The sequence below is a fragment of the Suncus etruscus genome, chromosome 9, assembly GCF_024139225.1.
Source record: "Suncus etruscus isolate mSunEtr1 chromosome 9, mSunEtr1.pri.cur, whole genome shotgun sequence".
Lineage (NCBI taxonomy): Eukaryota > Metazoa > Chordata > Mammalia > Eulipotyphla > Soricidae > Suncus > Suncus etruscus.
This window is the reverse complement of record NC_064856.1, coordinates 48,452,088-48,471,645: the sequence shown is the minus strand read 5'-3', so window position 1 is coordinate 48,471,645 and position 19,558 is coordinate 48,452,088. Positions and strand designations below refer to the sequence as shown.

The window sequence follows — 19,558 nt, the reverse complement described above, 5'->3', positions numbered from 1 at the left end:
CCAGTTAAGGACTGAGGGGCAGACCTTGCCTTTTGTATTAGGAAGTTAAGAATGTACACTTGTGGGCCAGAGCAATAGTGCAGTGGTATGGTGTTTGCCTTGCATGTGGCTGACCCAGAAAAGACCTTGGTTTAATCCCCGGCATCCCATATGATCCCCCAAGCCAGGAGTGATTTCTGAGCGCATAGCCAGGAGTGGACCCCTGAGCGCCACTGGGTGTGGCCAAAAAAGCAAAATAAATAAATAAATAAAAAAGAATGTACACTTGTGCACAGAAGAGTGGAGTGGCATGATACTACTTTGGTAATCAGGTGAGGGTCTGGAGAAGCTATGGCAGTTGTGTTATTCTCACCAGGAAAGCAGAAGATACTTGTGGAATTGGTACAGTAGGTAGAGTATTTGCCTTGCATGCTGCTAACCTAGGTTTCATCCCCAGCATCCTATATGATCCTCAGAGCTAATCAGGACTGGAGAAATTCCTGAGCACAGAGTCAGAAGTGACCTCTAAACATTGCTGAGCATGACCCAAAAACCTAATTAAGAAAAAAGATTATTACAGAATGAATGAGTAGTAGACAGGAAGTCAAAGGAACGTGTGAATGAAAAAAAAGTTATCTATCTTATGGACGAAGAGAAGGTGAAAAAGATATTGAGAGGGATACGAGTTTACTCTCAGTAGTTTAGAACTTGCCAAATATGGGAGGCTTTTAAAGGCTACCAAAAGTGCAAGCACATTTCACAAAGAGCCCAAGGTGTGGCTCTGATCAAGATCAAGATCCTGGAAAATAGAGGACATGAGGGTGCAGGAGAGTCCGTGAGGCCTGATATTGGTGAGCCAGGCTTGCTACACCTGAGCAGGACAAAGACGACCTCTCAGGGTTCTCAGCTGGCTGCTGTAGGAGGAACTTGGAGGTGCTGATGGTGAGGACTAATGCCCTAGGTTACTGGTTCCTTTGTCAGGGGAGGTGACTTCTGCAGGTTTCATGAAGCCCATGTACATCCCTCCCCACTCCACCCATCTCTCCCCTTTCCCTTGTGAGCAGGAAAGCTGGTACTGTTCATGTTGCTGCTGGTGTTCTTTTGTTACTGTTGTTCACATTTTTAAAATACATTTTGAATTGAGTCACCATGAGATATATATCTATTCCTCAGTGCACATTTCCCATCAACGGTGTCCCCAGTTTCCCTCCTGCTCCCCACCTACCACTCACAATCTGCATGCATGGCAGACATTTTTCTTCTGTCTGTCTCTTCTGTTTTCTGTTGAGGCATTATGGCTTGCAATATTGCTACTGAAGGGGATATCACTTTACCTCCTTTCAGCACCCAATTTTTGTCCAGAGTGATCATTTCCAACTATCGTTGTCATAGTGGTCCCTTCTCTGCCCTATCTGCACTCCCCACTATTTGTGGTAAGCTTCCTACCATGGGCTGGTTCTCCTGGCCCTCATCACTATTATCTTTGGGTATTACCATACTATTTTATTTTTTTTTTAATATATCTCACAAATGCATGTGAGTCTGGGCTCCTTAGAGGGAGGTGCACTGATTATGACCATGATAACACTTTTCATAATATTTTGCAGGAAAATTTATCCCTTTTCATTTAATGAGGGTTTAAGGGCTCTTAAAATCGCATTTGTCATCTGTAATCATGAAGCTTTAAAGAGAGCCCTTTTGTATTCTTTCACTGTGCTTTCTCACACCAAATTACTAATGAGGTAATTACCAACATAATAATTACTACATAATTACTAGGGGGGAGGAAATGTGGAGCAAAATAAACAGCCAGGCTCAGGGCTGTTGAGTCAGAGAACTGGTGAGAATTTTCTTGGTTACTCAACTGAAAGGTTATCATTTGATAAACTGATTGTTTTATAAAAGCAATAGTTAGAAGTATCTCTTCTAGCCCTAGAGAAACAATATTGGGATGAATGTAGGCAGGAAAGCAAGGACCTGATTTTCCTGGTTGCAGGAAAGCAATCAGCTCCCTATGAAATAATCACCTTCCTTCTTGACCAAACACTTGTCTATGCCTCACTTTACTTAATTTATTTTTGGGATTTAGGGCCACACCAATGCTGCTCAAAGGTTATTCCTGGCTTGATTAATCTTGGAGATTCTCAGGAACAATATCTGGTGCTGGATGTCAAACTGGTGTTGGCCATATGCAAGACAAGCATCTTGCACATATCCCTGTGCTCTCTCTAGCCCTGGGCCTTGTTTTATTAAAGTAAAATGGGACAAATACCTCAAGGGACTTCGGTGAAAGTTAAAAATATCAACACTAAGTGATCAAAGAATGGCCTCTGGTGCTTACCAAGTATGACTCAGCTAAAACTCTTCAGTCACTACCAATCCATACCATACTAAAAGCCCCATTACTCAGGACCAGACGACTTAGAAATTATTCGATCATCTGTACCTTTATATTTTTCCCTTGAAAGTGTCAAAAATCGTTTCAGTTAGTCTGTTGCCTGATATTTTTAAAAGTCTGAGATAAAAATAGTAATCCATGGGGATAAACATGGAATTGTAAATCTCACAGCTGCCTCGAGGCCAGGCTGTGGGGGAGTCCTGCTGCCAGAGAGCTTGGTTGCTACGTTACTTCCATTCTCTGCATCTATCAGGGCATCTGTAATATTAGCCTCCCGGAGCAGCTGGCTTAAGACTACTAGGGCAGCAGGAGGTAGGGCTTTGGGACTTATCCTTTGTTGTCCATGTGTTTAATGGACCTTAGCAGCTGCTCTGTGAGGCAGCAAATCAAATATCACTCCTCTCTCTTCTTCCCTCCCTCTCCTCCTGCCTGCCTTTCTCTCTCTCTCTCTCTTTCTTCCTCTCTCCCTCTCTCTCCATCTCTCTCCCTCTCTCTGTATGTGTGTGAGTGTGAGAGAGAGAGTGTGTGTGTGTGTGTGTGTGAGTGTGTGTGTGTGTGTGTGTGTGTGTGTGTGTGCTAAAACTCAGGGACTCTACCAACTTGAGCTGTTTCCTTGACACCAAACATGGTTCTTTCTTGACGGGGCTACACCTGGGTGGTGCTCAGGGCTTACTTCTGACTCTGCACCCAGAATCACTCTTGGACAACTGGAGGTACTATATGCAGGTGCCAGAGATCAAACTCAAGTCAATTATGTGCAAAACAAGCACTTTGTCTGCTGCACTACTGCTCTGACCCAAACATGCTTCTTATTTAAAGAACTAGTGTATTAGAGACTGAAGTTCTATAAAGGCTATGTTATTTCTCTACAATGCCCATCAGAGTGTTCTCTAAATTGGTCTCCAACTTCAGTGTCCCCAAGATTCTACCAACAAGGGAAGAAGGGGCTTATTAGAATTTTGACTCTTAAGTCCCACTCAGAATCTGAATCTAGTGCCAGTAACTTGAATGCTATTTAATTATTTTATTGTTATTTTTGGTTTGTTGTGCTTAGGGCCTACTTTCATCTTTAAATGTGGAAGCTGATACTAGAGGTGCTGGGGCTGAGTACTATGTGATACTGGGGATTAAGTTCAGCCTTCTGCAGGCAAAGCATCTTTCCAGATTATTTTATACCAGTGCTCCCCCTGAGTGGCGTACACTGAAGAAATTACTGCAATATCCAATCACTTTTTTTTTTTTTTTTTTGGTTTTTGGGCCACACCCGGGGATGCTCAGGGGTTACTCCTGGCTGTCTGCTCAGAAATAGCTCCTGGCAGGCACAGGGGACCATATGGGACACCGGGATTCGAACCAACCACCTTTGGTCCTGGATCGGCTGCTTGCAAGGCAAACGCCGCTGTGCTAACTCTCCGGGCCCAATATCCAATCACTTTGTACAATCATTTTAGAATATAAACAGAGTAATATTCTTTATTTACCCACGGAGGCAACATGCCATGCCATACTCAGAGATAGAACTTCCTGATCCCACCTTAACATGCTGTAATAACCTATGTCCAAACAAATACCTTAATATTGACTCTTCCCTTAATACCCAAGATGCACTTGGCTGTTATGACTTAAGAGTTCTCCCCCTGGTACTTTAGAATTAAGCTCTGCCTTGTCTCCACATAGAGCATCTAGTTCTAATTCTGATGTTTTGCATTTGGGGCCATATTCTGGACTAGCCAGTTCCCAAGTCTGTGAACAACTTCGTCTGTCTTTGATATGCAGACCCCACACTCTTCCCCATTTGCCTCCTGGGGCAGGCTCCTATAGAGGCTGCTCACTACACTGCCCTCATTAACCTGGACCAGAACAATAATCCAAATTTGCCCATCTAAACCTGCTGGGCTACCTGCTCGCCTCAGTCATTCCTTTTTGTGAAAACCATAAGAAAGACTTGCCTCTTACCTGCTCTGGACCAATCCTGGTGTGTTCTCCTGTTCTCTCAGGCCTGGCCTGCAACCTGCCCTCCTTTCAAGAGAGACTGTTCAGAGACTGTGAGGTAACTCAGGTCCCATAGAATCTAGGATCGTCTAACCTGAATAACAAATACTGCATTTTTTTGTTTGTTTGCTTGTTTCGGGGCCACACCCAGATCTCAGAGCTTACCTCTGACTCTGTGCCCCTCCTGGAAGGGCTCAGGGATCATAAGAAGTGCCAGAGATCAAACCCAGGTTCACTGCATGCAAATCAAGAGCCCTGTTTGCTGTACTATCTTTCCAGGCACAAAACCTGCATTTTATTTATTTATTTAAACATTTATTTATTTAGGTTTTTGAGCTATTCCCAGCAGTGCTCAGGGGTCACTACTGGCTCTGTGCTCAGAAATCTCTCTTAGCAGGCTAAGGGGGTCATGTGGGATGCCAGGAATCAAACCCGGGTCTGTCCTGGGTCAGCTACATACAAGGCAAATGCCCAACTGCTGTGCTCATCACCAAGTCTGCATTTTAAACCAGCTTCAAGCATCCAGGAGGACTTTCTCCTTTAAACCTTTAATTATTAGGTTAAAGATAACTCAGAAGCCAAGAGATACAGGGGATAAGGCTAATAATGGCTTGCATGAGATCTACCCTGGTTTGAATCCCCACTGCTTTCTAACATATACAGTTCTTGAAGCACTAATAGGAGTGACTCCTGAGCACAGAGCCAGGAATAGCCCTAGAGCACTGCTGAATGTGGCCCAAACTACCCTATTCCACAAAAATAGATGAATTTAGTGTTTTTTTTTTTTTTGGTTTTTGGGTCACACCCGGCATTGCTCAGGGGTTACTCCTGGCTGTTTGCTCAGAAATAGCTCCTGGCAGGCACGGGGGACCATATGGGACACCAGGATTCGAACCAACCACCTTTGGTCCTGGATCGGCCGTTTGCAAGGCAAATGCCGCTGTGCTATCTCTCCAGGCCCTGAATTTAGTGTTTTACTCAGTGTGACTATTCAAAAATATTTGTTGAATTATTTATTTATTTATTGGCCACACCCAGCAACACTCATGGATTACTGGATTACTCCTGGCTCTTTGCTTAAAAATTACTCCTGACAGGCTCTGGGATCATATGGGATACCGAGAATTGAACCTGGGTTGGCCATGAACATGGCAAACACTCTACCCACTGTGTTATTGCTCCAGCCCTTGTTGAATTAATTTTTTAAATTTTATTTATTTATTGGTTGGTTTTTGGGCCACACCTGGCAGCATTCAGAGATTACTCCTGGCTCTGTGCTCAGAAATCGCTCCTGACAGGCTTGGGGGACAATCTGGGATGCAGGGAATTGAACCCAGTTCCTTCTGGGTTGGCTGCATGCAAGGCAAATGCTTTACTTCTGTGCTATCTCTCTGGCTCCTGAATTAATTATTGAAGTTAATAAAGAATTCGCAGCCTCTGCCATGTAAATGGCCTAGCTTCACAGATTTGTGACTAAGCTCTACAGAGACACCAAAGTAATTTTTTTTTTTTTTTTTTTTTGGTTTTTGGGTCACACCTGGGAGCGCTCAGGGATCACTCCTGACTCTATGCTCAGAAATCGCCCCAGGAAAGCATGGGGGAACATATGGGATGCTGGAATTAAACCACTGTCCTTCTGCATGAAAGGCAAACGCCTTACCTCCATGCTATCTCTCCGGCCCCAAAGTCATTTTAAAATAGATCCCAAGCCAACAATACTCCCCAAAACCCAAGTCTTTGAGCTAAAAATTCTGGCAACCTTCCTCTGCCCCCATAAGGCTAGAAGCCCCAGCAGCCACATCCACAACCTACAGCCTCTTCCAGATAAAGGTCCAGCCTCACCACTAATCTACTAACCTCAGAAGAGAATCCTAGCATTCACATTGGTCTTTTGGCTGAAAACTCTGGGACTCCCTTAGGAGTGGGAGGGCCATGAATAGTCCAGTTCTACAGATCCTGGGGCTCCTGGAGCACTTGACCAACAAGCAACTGTGCAACACCTCCTAAATACTAACATAGTTGGAGCACAGCAAATTAGATGGAACAGTAGTATAAAACTCAATAAGCAAAAACAATAACATAATAGACTCATTTAGAAACAAACAGCTCAGTAAACCCTCAGACAATGCCTTTAATAACACCATTGTGAGATCTAACAATTTTTAAATTTTTTCTTTTACTGAATTATTTTTTGATAATTCTACTTACTATTTTTTGTAACAAGAAATATAATATAAATTAAATTAATTTTGTGCCTGCCTAAGGGGTAGGCATGGTGGTGAGGATGGAGAGAACAGGGGACAATGGTGAATGGGAGGTCACACTGGGGAAAACTGAATGCTCAGAACAACTGTATTATGGATGAGGAGAAACTGGCAAGATATTTGCAGGCATAGGGGATCTGTGAAAGAAGGTAGTGAAGATTTACAAGTACAGAGAGGCCTAAACCACCAGAGCATGATAGCCAGGATAAAACAATTCTGCATAAAACTTGTATTCTTTCTCAGACTTGCTTACTTGATTGCTTCCACATTTGAAGACATAAAAGAAGAATGGACCCTTAGTTTGGGGCTGATAAGGTATTAGGGTGAACAACTTAGTAAAGCATGATGTTTAAATAAAGTTAGAGACTTCAAATTGGGATATGAATAACCTTAAATTCTGTTCGTTCCTTGTATACACCCTGAGATTGGTTTTATTTTGCACATTTGTTGTTGTTGTTGTTGTTTGGGTCACACCCAATGGCACTCAGGGTTACTCCTGGCTCTGTGCTCAGAAATCGCTCCTGGCAGGGCTGGAGAGATAGCACAGTGGCGTTTGCCTTGCAAGCAGCCGATCCAGGACCCAAGGTGGTTGGTTCGAATCCTGGCGTCCCATATGGTCCCCCGTGCCTGCCAGGAGCTATTTCTGAGCAGATAGCCAGGAGTAACTCCTGAGCACCACTGGGTATGGCCCAAAAGCCAAAAGCCAAAAGCCAAAAAAAAAAAAAAATAGATCTACTTTATGGGGCCGGCGAGGTGGCGCTAGAGGTAAGGTGTCTGCCTTGCAAGCGCTAGCCAAGGAAGGACAAGGTTCAATCCCCTGGCATCCCATATGGTCGTCCCCCCCAAGCCAGGGGCAATTTCTGAGCACTTAGCCAGGAGTAATCCCAGAGCATCAAACGGATGTGGCCCAAAACAAAACAAAAAAACAAAAAAAGAAAAAAGAAAAAAGAAATTGCTCCTGGCAGGCTCCAGGGACCATATGGGATGCTGGGATTCAAACCATCACCTGTCCTGGGTCACCTGCATGCAAAGCAAACACCCTACCACTGGTGCTATCTCTCCAGCCTTGCATAACTTAAAAAAATTTCCACACCTTTTTGACTAAATAAAGGCCTTGAAATGTGAATTTACAAAGCCTTCTTTAAAGATGTTGGTAAAGAAGCATAACTGTAGCCTTATGTTCATATTCACATTTTTTGTTTTGGGGTTATACCAAGCAGTTTGGGGGACACTCCCAGAAACGGGGAGATTGTGCAACATGGAGATCACACCCTATCCTTACTGGGAGCTGGAATGATAGTATAGCAGGGTGAGCATTTGCCTTGCACATGACCAGCCTGGGATCTTTCGCTGGCATCCCATATGATTCCTCAAGCCTGCGAGGAGTAATTCTCTTAAATGCTGACTCAGGAATAACCTCTGAGCACTGCCAGGTGTAACCCAAAAACAATTAAACAAAACAAAACAAAAGAACCAGGAACAACAACAACAACTAAAAACCCTGGCCTCCCACATGTAAAGAATGTGTTGTTTTTAGAGGCATCTCTCCAGCCCATATGTTCATTTTTTCATTAGAATTTTAAATGTTTTAAACTGTTCCTCAAACTATTTTTTTCCAAGCAAAATTATAAAAGTCCATGGCAGACCATATGGGATGGTATTTCAATCATGCAGGGGAAGTACTTACTGACACTTCATTGGAAAAGACAGTTAGTTTCTGCTTTCTAGTTTCCCAGGAAAACAGATAGTATTGAGTCAAATAAATATTTAAAAGTCAGAAATATTTAAAAGGGCAGAAACACATTCAATAAACTAAACCCAGCTATTTATAGTATCTCCCTTGGGCCCTTTGGAAGTATTTCTGCAATGGGATGTGAATGATGCAAGATGGAGTCGGAGGGTGCTTGGTGAGAAAGGAGAGCTCTGGGTCAGGAGTCCAAAGAGATATCCATGCAATTCCCTATTCTGAAAAAAAAATAAAACCTTTTTGTGCAAATCACAAACCCTGCTGTGAGCTTCAGCAAAGAGGGGAAACAGGGGGAGGGTAAGAATAGAGGACTTCTAAGACACCTCCTGGTCTCTATACTACCTCAAAAGAAATGCTTTGCAATACAACTTGGCAAAAGAAGATGAAGGAAGAAAAGAGAAGGAGGGAGAAATGCATTCCTTGTCAGGCTTGGAATTCAGTGAGGAAACACTGAAAATAAGTGAACTGCTACTAATGCTAAATAGGAATACTAAATAGGGAGTTTGCAATGTGTAGGGGCAAAGCATGAGACTGACTAGGTGGCCTTCACTGAGCCTTATTCACGAAAGCTGTAACTCACTCCTTCCTGCTGGCCCTGACCAAAAGTCTGTGGCAGCTGTCAGCATTCTGAGGAAGTATTCTGCTCAAGATTATACAGAATGAATCAGAAAAAAAAAATCTAAAGAATAAATCCAGTTGAGAAAACACTCTGGTATAGGTCAGGGGTGCTTTCATAGCCAACTTGCACATTTCAGCTGTAACAGAAAGTCACTGCCCATGGTGAAGTGGGGGTGGGAGCCCAAGTGCTATGGACGGTGGCAGAAACAATAAGGACACTGGCATGAGATGGGTTAAGTAAGTAGTTCATAGCTCATGGCATGCCATGCCATGAACTAAGACTAGATGTGAAGGAGGGTGAAAGGTTTTCCTAGTGCTTAAACAAAACATCCAGGGGCTGGAGAGAAAGCACAGCAGTAGGGCTTTTGCTTGCATGCAGCCAACCCAGGAGGGACATAGTTCAATTCCCAGCATTCCAAATGGTCCCCCAGCCTGCCAGGGGAAATTTCTGAGTGCAGAGCCAGGAGTAACCCCTGAGTACCGCTGGTTGTGGCCCCCAAACCAATCAATCTATCAATCAATTTTAAAAAATCCAATGGTGAGACCAAGCTAAAACACCCAGTTTTCTGTGCCCTATAAAGTCTCTCTTTGTTCCCACCAGGGAAAGCAAGAATAGGTCCCAGTGAAAGTGGCACAGACTCTATGATGTAGTCATTAATGCTTTAGCTTATCAAAGTCATGGCCACTGGTGCCTGGACAGCTTTATGCCTACCATAGAACCCATGGACATGTCAGCATGGCAGAATCTCAGACCTCAGGCATCCCCATGCATTTGGGGAGGAGAGTGGGAGAGAATAGGAAAGAAGAAAAACATGGGGCCCGGAGAGATAGCACAGCGGTGTTTGCCTTGCAAGCAGCCAATCCAGGACCCAAGGTGGTTGGTTCGAATCCCGGTGTCCCATATGGTCCCCCATGCCTGCCAGGAGCTATTTCTGAGCAAACAGCCAGAAGTAACCCCTGAGCACTGCCGGGTGTGGCCCAAAAACCAAAAAAAAAAAAAAAAAAAAAAAAAAAGGAAAATATGAAAACATAAGATGGGAACAAAAAAAGCAATAATGTTGTTCCCCTGGAGCTTCTTTTCCCCTTATGTGTTTTTGCTCACTTGCCTAAAGTTTTCATTACTTCAACCCCTGTAGGGTACATGCCCAGCAGTGCTCAGGAGTTACTCCTTGCTCTGTACTCAGGAATCAGTTCTGGCAAGTTCAAGGGACCATACTGGGTGCCAGGGATTGAACCTGGGTCAGCCCTGTGCAAGATAAGTGCCCTACCTGCTATAATATTGCTCTGGCCCCATCTTCTCTACCTTCTTATGCAAATGCTTTCATACTCTCAATGAAATTTTTTTGAGGGGGTTGTGAGTGCCAGTGGGGGCCCCATTCTCACTTTATTACCAGAAAATTCAGGATACCTGGTCCCTCATGTACATTTCTTATTCCTTTACTTATATCACTCAGAATTTTACACCCTAAAATTCTGTTAAATTATTAAATTCTGTTAAATCCACAAAACTGGAGACCTAATCGGCTTTTATTAAACGATTCCCTAATTCAGCAGTATTTCACCTAGAAAGTACTACAAGGGTCTTTCAGTGGATGACAGTTTTTTATTAGTTTTGACTGACAGATCTTGCCATGGGCTTATTAGCAAGATTCCAGGGTGACAGCAGTTTTGTGCTCAGCTTAGCAACAGGGGCCTTTGTTCTGGAACCTCTGTGGAGACCAGGGTATCATTGGGAGCTTGAGTTCGTGCTGGAGTAGTAGCTGCAATCTAGGTCTTGGTTTGGGCCTTTGCCTTTGGCCATCAGATTCTGAATCCTTGGTACTACAGATAAGTATGTTTCCCAAACTTGGGCTAAGCAAGTAGGCATGTTGACTGTGCTGCTGGTTTCTGGCTCTTGGGATGCTAACCTAATCTCCTTGGGTATTCCAAGGGCCTTAGGAGCACTGCTGGCCCTTCTTGATGTGCTTCTTGGCAAAGTACATGCTCCTCAGGAAATTGGGGTTTGCTTTACCAAGAGACTCATATATGGGCTGGGGAGATGGCTCAAAGAGGAGTCCTAAGATAAATCCTAAAACCTGTGCTACCCCCCTCCAAATGAAACTTTTATCCTTGTGATAGGGTGCAATTGAGGGGTATCATTTCTGTGCAATTTGGGGACTGACTGTGCTTGGTGTGATTCTTGACTTGCTCAAGACTGAACTAAAGGTCCATGGCTCCCTGAGAGCTAAAAGGAAAATAACAAAATAAGGGTATTTAAAGAAAGAAAGAGGGCAGGACAAGGTAATTCGAAGCGTTGGTTTAGATATCCTCATCTGGGCACCCCACTGGGTGGTTTAAGGTAAGACTTTAGGGTGTCTGAAAACTGAACTTGGAGGGGTGTTATGCTTTGCTGGAGTCAGAGGAAGGACTCCATACAGGGACTATCATTTTACCTTTTTCTTAACAGCCCTTTCTTCTCTGGAGGAGTATCTTTTCCTGAAGGTACAGGCTTTTTCAAAACTGTTTAACTGTACATGAAATACCTGATTTAAAATAAAAACTAGTGAAATAATTAAAAAAGAATGCCAGGGACTGTCTGAGGTGGTGGCAGGAATATCTGCCCCTGGGGTATGTGCATTTCAGATCTATTTGTCACTAGGCCTTCATAGCTAAATTTGAAGCTGGAATCCGGAATAGAATGCTAGAATGGAATTCCCATTCCAGCCCTCTTCAAGGTTAATGACTTGACTCCAATGTAGAACATAGAATGAGAAATGCATGATTCCAACATTAGAAAAATATACAGAGACAAATTCCAAAGCTAAAGCATCTGCTTCTGAGTGGAGGGACTGGAAGTGACTTCCAGTTCAGGTTTCTACTTTGCACTAATTTGTCCTTAAAAATTCTTTTTTCTTAGGAAGGAAGAAAAAGATTCAGGGTTGTATCCTGGAACTTTCTGCAGGCTACTGGGCCATCGCTTATACCCACCCTGGCTCTCCCAGGCACCACCTCCTGCTCCCGAATACACAGAAGTCTGTCAAAGTCTGTTAAGTCTGGTTGCACTTTATTTTGACTCTCTTCTCTGGCTGGCAGCCTCCTGGCAATTTGCAAGCTGGTTCCCATGGATACCCTCGCCTTTCAGACAGTGGCTGCTCAGAGCAGATGGTCACTGGTGCAGGACAGGGAAATGAACCAGACTGAACAATGTCTGAGTTAGCTGGTGCCTGCATGCTTCTGTTCACACCGCCTCTGACATGCTATATGCCCGAGCACTGTCTTATTCTGCTTGCTGCTGGCCTTGAGCCCCTGACACTCTCACTAACACTCTCAGCCTTCTGTAACATTTGTTGACTACCTGCTATCTGCCAGAAGTGCTTGGCATCCAAAGGAAATAGAATCACTTGGATGATTTAAGAGTCAGTTAAACTGTAAAGTTTAAGAATTTCCTGTTTCCTACTCAATTCAAAAACTGGAAACTGGATTGTTTGGACCAAAATGCTAAGATTAGTTATGGACTTGGGCCCGGAGAGATAGCACAGCGGCGTTTGCCTTGCAAGCAGCCGATCCAGGACCAAAGGTGGTTGGTTCGAATCCCTGTGTCTCACATGGTCCCCCATGCCTGCCAGGAACTATTTCTGAGCAGACAGCCAGGAGTAACCCCTGAGCATCGCCAGGTGTGGCCCAAAAACCAAAAACCAAAAACCAAAAAAAAAAAAAAAAAAGATTAGTTATGGACTGTTGTTACAGGAGGGAGGGAGAGAGAGAGAGACAGAGAGAGACAGAGAGAGACAGAGAGAGACAGAGAGTAATAGAGAGAGACAGAGACAGAGAGACAGAGACAGAGAGACAGAGACAGACAGAGACAGAGAGAGATAGAGAGAGACAGAGAGAAAGAGAAGAAAAGAGAGGGGAGGGGACAGGAGGGGAAGGGACAGGAGGGGAAGAGGAAAGGAGAGGAGAGGAGGGGAGAGGAGAGGAGGGGAGAGGAGAGCATTTCTGCAGAAATGTTCTTGTGATTTTGTTTAGAGAAGTTTATGAAAATAAACTCGAATGTCCTAGACCAGTGGTCGGCAACTTTTTTTTTTTCAACTGAAGCAAATCTCGCCAAAACCACGATTGAAATTTATTTTGAGAGCCACAAAGGACGCGCACTGACAGAGACTAGGAGCAGAGTCCTGACTCCTGGAGTGGCCGCCCGGCACACAGAAGAGCCAAATTAAAAGTGTAAAGAGCCGCATGTGGTTCGCGAGCTGCAGGTTGCCGACCACTGTCCTAAACTAATATCACAGTGTTTGGTGTAAGAATGTTTAAAATTTTTTCAAATTAGGTGTATCTGCAGAAAGGTTCTAATGTTTATGTTCGGAGAAGTCTATGAAAAATTTTGTGATATGTAAAAGACAAAGATATGGAAAAGCTGATTATTTTGAGAATATGTATGCATAATCTGACCTTTGATGCTTTTACAGCCAACTTTTACAGTGCATATGCAAAATAACTATCATTTTTATTATAAGTTTTGATCTGAGGTTCCTCCTTTGGCGAGAAATTTAGTACAAAACGTTTGTAGCTTTTCTCTCTCTTGTTTTGCTTTGTTTTAAATAAAAAGGGTGAAATTGTAATATGACACGCAGCTATTATTCCAAAACAAAGGCATTTCCCTATCTTCCTCTTACCTTAAACTTCTCCTTTGATATGTAAAAGCTCATCTGGATCTTACTTCACCCTGCCCCACCGGTTTGAATGAGCATTGGTTTAATAAAGAAAGAAGCAGTTCTGGCTTTTGGTTCAGGCAGAAAAGATGAGGTGAAAAACCACAGACTCCATGATCTTTCCTGACTGGCTTGGTTTATTGATCCTTCCAGATACCCTGCTTCTTTAGACCCATCCACCTGGGGTCTGCATGTGGGTAATCTCACAAACTGTGTATTTTATTTTACACTTGGCAGTGCCCAATGAAGCCTCCATTTTTAGTCCCACCTGTGGCACTCCTAGTCAAGAAACTCATCTGGGCACCCACACCAGCACTACTTACGCTGCCTTTCTCACACCTCATACCAGGGCTTGGGCTGCCTGTGGTGTCTGAACATACTTCCTTTACCACTTGACCCCCAATTTTCCATATCTTGCTGATAGCCTTACAACATCATGGCAGCTTTGCTTCCAGCCTTGGCCCTCTAACCTCTCACTACAAGGCTCCCAGACAAGTTTCATCATTGTTACGATGACAAAGGATGGCACAGACTTGCTGGTGGTGCTCCCCAAAGGCCCACACTTCGTGCATACAGTGTTGTTGTATACTAGAGACTTTGATATGACACCAAAAATCTCAAACAACAATGCTGCCAGGATCACACTTGACATGTGGAGTGTTGCAAGGGATGGGACCCAACCTTGTACCTCCAAGGCAAGCACTCAACCACTGTGCTTTTCTGGGATCCAATTAGTATACAGATGCCCTCCCTCCCTTTATTCCTTCCTTCCTTCCTTCCTTCCTTCCTTCCTTCCTTCCTTCCTTCCTTCCTTCCTTCCTTCCTTCCTTCCTTCCTTCCTTCCTTCCTTTCTTTCCTTCCTTCCTTCCTTCCTTTTTCTCTCCCTCTTTCCCTCCCTTGTTCCCTCTTTCCTCTCTCCTTCCATTTTCTTTCCTTTCTTCCTTCCCTCCTTCTTTTCTTCATTCCTTCCTTCCTTTGATCCAACTCCCTCAATTCTTTGTTGTAACAAAAGGCAAGATATCATTTATTCTAGTAGCTGAGTTGCATTCTATTGTGTAGATATGCACCTTCAATTCTTTATCCACTCATTTGTTGTTGGACATTGGGTTGTTTCCAGATGTTGGCCATTGTGAACAGTGCTGCAGCGAACATAGGTATAAATGGATTTTTTCAAACTGATGTTTTTTTTTTCAACAGATGCCTAAAAGTTAAATGACTAGACTGTATGGTAGATCTATTTTTAACATTTTTCAAACTCTCCCTATTTATTTCTATAGGAGCTATATATATTTAAATTTACATGACACCATCTCATTAGAACAAAAAAATAAGTTAGGAAAATGGAATATAGGATGTCTACATGAATTACATGGCACATAAAAGACAAAGTCGAGGTTCTAAGGTAAACTACATACATTATGTATATACCATCATATATGCTGTCAGGTTTTGACCAAATCATTAAATGATACACAATTAAAGCCTACAGCATTGGCTAATGGGTGAAATTCTGTCATGTCTTCATGAATCCTCACTTTTTCCCATTCACTTTCTCTTTATGTAAACAAAATGTCAGTCAACAGTCATGTTAGACTGACACTCAGTTGTCATTAACATGAGTTAGTTCCTTGCTGAATTAACAGCACTCATAATCACAGTCTGGTTTTTTGGCATCATTTGTTAGAATGGAGTTATAGAAACTGATGCTGAGTTTTGGAAGAAACACAATGTCATAGTAAATTTTTATGTGTCTGGAAGTTATAGTAAAGAATATCACATATTTTATTATTATTTGTAAACTGGGCTTACTTTTGAGCATTGGCCAGCACACCTGTGTAGGTGCCCCTTTGCGTTTTGTATGAGCGAGTCACTGGCCCAGGAGAGTAACAAGGAAGCTCTGCGCTGTCTAGGGTTTGGGATGATGGGATGATGGATAAGGGTAAACAATCAGTCATGCTCTAAACATAAGTGACACATAAATGTGGATTCCCTATTTGCAGTGGCCCCCATACATGGATCCCTATTTGTAGTATCCTATTTATAGTTTTATTGCAAACCTCAAACTGTTAAAAATTACACTTTTAATCTTGTAAAAGATTACACTCTGTTTTTACCCAAAACAAAGGCAGTTCCCAACTTCCTCTTTATTTTCACTTACCCCCTTGACTTGTAAAAGTCCACCTAGATAGGTGCTTTTGTCTCCCACTTGATCCTCCTACTCCTGGTTGAATTTGAACTGCTCAACAAAGAGAGGTTTTGGTTTGGTGGGCCCAGAGAGACCATGAGGCAAGAAGCCATCTGACTCTGTGTTTTATTCCCTATGACTGGCTTGGTTTTTGTTTTGTTTTGTTTGGTTTTGGTTTTTTTTGGTTTTTGGGTCACACCTGGCGGTGCTCAGGGGTTACTCCTGGCTGTCTGCTCAGAAATAGCTCCTGGCAGGCATGGGGGTCCATATGGGACACCGGGATTCGAACCAACCACCGTAGGTCCTGGATCGGCTGCTTGCAAGGCAAACGCCGCTGTGCTATCTCTCCGGGCCCTAGCTTGGTTTTTTGTGAATTCTTTGTGGCTACACTGCTTCAGACCCACTCACCCAGAATTGGAAATATGGTGTGGGGATTTATTTTACAACCAGTAAAACACTGAATACCCCTCTCAGAAAATAACATATAATCACCCCAGAGGGCTACCTTATTCATTTGTTTGTTGGTTGGTTCATTGGTTTTTGGGTCATATCCAGCTCAATGGTTATTCCTGGCTCTGCACTCATAAATCACTCCTGGCAGGCTTGAGGGACCATATGGGATGCCAGGACTTGAACCCAAGACTGTTCCAGGTCAGTTGAGTACAGGATAAATGCCCTACTACCTTGCTATTTCTCTGACCCCCAGAGAGCTATTTTAAACGACCACAGTAAAATCTTAAAACCCTTGGAGGAAGTCATCTGCCATGATGATTTGTGTCAATGAAATGATATCATTACCTGAGGAAGCCACCAAGATGGTGAAGAAGAGTGAAACAAATGCATGAGGGTATGGTACATGATATACGAGACAATTGTATAGAGACTCTGACACTGGTGGAGATGAAATGTTGGAATACCGTATATATCAAATATTGCTATTTATAGAATTATAAATCACAGTCTGAATACAAATTTTTTTAAATATGCCATCACTTGAACCATATAAAATAAATATGTAAAATGTTTAAAAGCATAAAATCCAGGAAGAGAGCTTAAGTGATAGCATGATTGCCTGACATGTATGAGGCTTCAGTATTATCAGGCTGAAGCAGAGTCATCAGAATGCAGTGCACTGCCCTGGACTCCTAAGCACTAGTCAAGCAGCCCCTATAAAAAATTTTAAAGGAAGTGCCAGAGAGATAATATGATGGTGGGATACTTTCTTTGTGTGATACCTGGATTCTATCTTGATACCCCATATGATTCCCTGTGACCCCTCAGTGAAAAGTCAGGTGTATTACTTGTGCACTAATGGATATGCTCCAAAAACAAAATTAAAACATAATTTTTTAAAGGCACAAAGAAAAAAGAAATTACAGTAAAATGATAGTGTGATAAAAGGACTCCACTAAAAAGAAGATACATTTTAAAATATCAAATAGAACTTTTAGATATAAATCAAGTTAAAAATTCAAATGGAGAGGCAAGAGAGATAGCATGTGGGGCCTGGAGAGATAGCACAGCGGTGTTTGCCTTGTAAGCAGCAGATCCAGGACCAAAGGTGGTTGGTTCGAATCCCGGTGTCCCATATGGTCCCCCGTGCCTGCCAGGAGCTATTTCTGAGCAGACAGCCAGGAGTAACTCCTGAGCAACGCCGGGTGTGGCCCAAAAACCAAAAATAAAAAAATAATAATAATAAAAAGAGAGATAGCATGGAGGTAGGGCGTTTGCCTTGCATGAGGCAGATCCAGGACAAACCACAGTTTGATCTCAGCGTCCCATATGGTCCCCCAAGCCAGGAGCAATTTCTGAGTTCATAGCCGGGAGTAATCCCTGAGCGTTACCAGGTGTGGCCCAAAAGCCAAAAAAATAAAAAAAAAAGAAAGAAAGAAAAGAAATTATTAAATTAGAAAGAAAAATATGCCATTAAAAAAAAAACTAAACAAATTGAATACAGGAAAGATTTTTACATGTAAATCACAGTTAATAAGATAAAAAAGATAAGTCACAGAAAACAGTTATTAATAACCAGAACTAATATAGTTTTTAATAACACCCTAACAATGGAATATACAATCCAAAGAGGAGGAATGCAAATGGCCAATAAACATAAAAAGCTTCTTAATTTCACTGGAAATGTAAATTAAACAACATACCATTTCTTTTTTTTTTTTTTTTTTTTTTTTGGTTTTTGGGCCATGCCCGATGATGCTCTGGGGTTACTCCTGGCTGTCTGCTCAGAAATAGCTCCTGGCAGGCACAGAGGACCATATGGGACACCGGGATTCGAACCAACCACCTTTGGTCCTGGATCGACTGCTTGCAAGGCAAATACCACTGTGCTATCTCTCCAGGCCCACAACATACCATTTCTTTTTTTTTTAATTTTTCTTATTTTGAATTATGAGAACAAAAGATGCAAAGAAAGAGGACAAGGTAAAGTTACAGTGGAAGGACAATCAGCCATAACATAATTCTCAGAAGAAGTCCCCTTGCTGATATCTTAATTTTGAACTTTCAGCCAAAGAACGTTAAGATAAATAAAACAGAATCCATGTACAATTACTTTGTCCCTCAAGTCCCCAGATTGTAGCACATTATAATATTTCTTAACAGCACACAAGGCAATCTAAAGCCATAAAACTTATGTAACTCCTTAAACATTAGAGGCATAGTATTTTTTACATTTCAATGTACATGCATATTAGCTTAAGTTAACCTCAAATTTTAAGTGGGTGCATTTAACCTCAAATTTTAAGTGGGTGCATTTTAAGGATTAGAGTCAAAGGAGCACAGTAAAAACGGTGTTAGAGTGGCAAGTGTTGTTTGCATAGGCCCACCAAAATATGAGAGGCATGGAAAGGAATAACCTTGGCCTAAATACAAAGAGATCCTACCCCTGAAGTTTCCTGGCATAAGACCAACTCTAGGCTTCAGGCAAGACAACATACCATTTCTAAATTACAAACTGTCATTGCAAAATGACTAAACTCTAATATTATAAGAAAAATGGTACTTTTATAAATTATCAGTTGAGTTATGATTGAAGGCAGTCAAAGATCCAACAATTTCATTTCTTAAATATATTGAAAGAGTGACACCCTGAGCACTGTTGGGTGTATCCTAATTCTCCCTACAATTGAAATAATAAAAGACATAGAATAAACCAGGATGTCACAAACTTGGACCCTAATTTTAGCCCCAGAGTCTAGATCAGCCTCTCAGATGATGCACCCAACAAATACGACTTGTATTAAGTTTAATTGAAGGTAGCATTCTCTACCTTCCTCCATATACCTAGAAACTTGTCAGTGCTTATGAATCACCACATTCTCCCAAATGTAGCTTGAGTCAGGATTTTCACAATGCAACAAGGCTCCCCTGAGAAGAGCAGTGCTAGAGGAGATTACTTATAACTCGAACTACCAAATATTTTTCCAATTCACAGTTGGTCTTTAGCAGACTCTAGGGAAATGCTGGGCCAGGGCTTCTGAGCAACAGTCTCCTGGTAGAGCTCTCCGGTGATTTTCTTGGGTGCTGGAACCCAGGCAAGAGGATTATGTTCCCTCTGCACCTTATAATACCACTATTCCCTTAACATCATTTTGAATGGCCATAGCATCCAAAGACAAATATTATTTCACAATGGTGACTCCTGTATCTTGTATTCTTAGTTACTATGAGACA

The 19,558-nt window shown here is 42.4% G+C and overlaps 1 protein-coding gene across 1 annotated transcript in view; it reads right to left on the bottom strand.

Annotated features, from left to right (window-relative positions):
* MAP6 (microtubule associated protein 6) overlaps positions 1 to 19,558 on the bottom strand; it is a 104,245-nt gene that overhangs the window by 62,961 nt on the left and 21,726 nt on the right. The gene's annotated exons all lie outside the window — the stretch shown is intronic.